The sequence below is a fragment of the Akebia trifoliata genome, chromosome 5 (genome assembly GCF_017979445.1).
Source record: "Akebia trifoliata isolate Shusen 1 chromosome 5, ASM1797944v1, whole genome shotgun sequence".
Taxonomy (NCBI): Eukaryota; Viridiplantae; Streptophyta; class Magnoliopsida; order Ranunculales; family Lardizabalaceae; genus Akebia; species Akebia trifoliata.
The window spans coordinates 35,125,184-35,126,997 of NC_141379.1; the positions used below are offsets into that span (position 1 = coordinate 35,125,184).

The window sequence follows — 1,814 nt, forward strand, 5'->3', positions numbered from 1 at the left end:
CGCTACTGCTGTGTACAATGAGTTCTCCATCTTGCAGTGATCATAAACTGTTAAATTAGATCTTTAATTATATCAACTTATCATATGGTTAGTGAGGTTGGAATGTACTAATTAACTATTTTACAATTGGATGGTTCAACATAATATTGATGTGGATCCTATAAGTGATTTATAAAAGTATGTTAATCACAAAAAATTATATATTTATTAGAACGTAGAATATCTCAAACGTGGATTGATTGAGTCTTTCAGGTTAGAAAAATCCATGTACGTATACATACGTGTTGACGTCACGGGCAGAATTATATTATATTCCTTTTGAGTTTGAATCTGTCGCCATCAAGTCCATCAGGGGCAGCTAGGTCTGCCCGTCCCTTCCCCTAGATAAGAGAATGATCCGAGTTCCTTCACACAATTCCTCATCTCTCTCCTTCTCAATTTCTCTTTCTTTCAGGAGAGAATATGAGACAAGTTTCTAGCAAGGTAAGAAAGATTAAATTCTTAGATGAATGGGCATTATTTTTTTTATACTTAATAAGGGGTTTGTTTTCACTCTATCATATCTACATTAACTCCATAAATATATATTTGATTCCCTCTAATGTTTCCATAAAACCATATCTTACTTTCATTCTTCAATTTTTTTCTTCTTCTTTTAATTGATAGACTTTCCACTATTTCTCTTCACTAATCTCTATCTTCTTCTTCTTTTTTTTTACTCCATTGTAGGTTGCAATGTATGGGTTCATCACCAACATCAGTATCTCCAACACTTCAAGTATCAGAATGTTTGGAAGGAAAGGAATAATCAAAAGCTTTATGATAATGGTTACTTGTTGATCTTAATTGGGTGCTATCCTGCCTGAGCTTTTTCCCCTTGTTCCCTTCTTTTATGACTAACATCATTTCCCTTCTTCTTATCGTCTTCTTGACCTTGTAAGACCTTTTCTTGACCTTGTAAGACCTCACTACATTGTTGTTATACTTCTTCTTCGTTTAGTTAAGAATTTTCTATCAGAAGCTACCGGTAGAAAATTCTAATTCTATTGTTCTCGATGCCCACCCAACTTTCCTCCTCTTTCTCTGTCTATCCCTCCTGAGCTATTTGAATCAAGACTGCACCCACATCATTTCTTACCAATTTTTATCTGATTGATCTTAATTGGTACTACTATAACTTTAAGATATGGACCATAATAACAATTATAGTGCATCTCATGCACATTATTACATCACTAACTTATCTCTATTAATTCTTTGGGGAAGGTGTAGAGAATATCAAAGTTCATATGGTAATGAGAGTCTGTATTTTCCTGATATGGGTCAATTTTTTTAGACCCTTTTTTTATTATTATTTTTCAATGTAATTTATGTAGGAAAATATAATAAAGTGTTTGATTGAAGCAGTCTTGCAGAGAGAACCATAACAAAGATTTCAATGTCTTTTTTGTGTTTTTATCTGTGCCCGGATTTCCTTAGTATTATTCGTGCAGAAATATGCTGCAAGTAGATGAATGAACAGATGATAAATATTCTCTTAGATCTCTGAAAAGTCTCCTCAAGACTATTCAAATGTACAATATCTCGATTCTCCACTGTTTTGCTGGAGTTCCTTTCTTTCTTTATGCCACTTTTTTTTTTCTATTATCTTTGTAATATATTTTTGGTCTGAAGTTAATAAAATTATTGGTGGAGGAAAACTTCATAGAGCGGGCTGACAACAGGTTGGAGTGAACAGATTCTTTAGAGACAGCTTTGGTGGAACATAAAGCCTGTTTGCTTTGTGCGCGCGCGCGTGTGTGTGTGTGTGTGTG

At 33.9% G+C, this 1,814-nt stretch overlaps 1 long non-coding RNA gene across 1 annotated transcript; it reads left to right on the forward strand.

The window, feature by feature from the left end:
* Window positions 1-331: 331 nt before the first annotated feature.
* LOC147402580 (uncharacterized) lies at window positions 332-1,406 on the forward strand. Its single transcript, XR_015178926.1, has 2 exons — window positions 332-483; window positions 730-1,406. It is a non-coding gene; the product is annotated as an uncharacterized LOC147402580 (long non-coding RNA).
* Window positions 1,407-1,814: the final 408 nt, after the last annotated feature.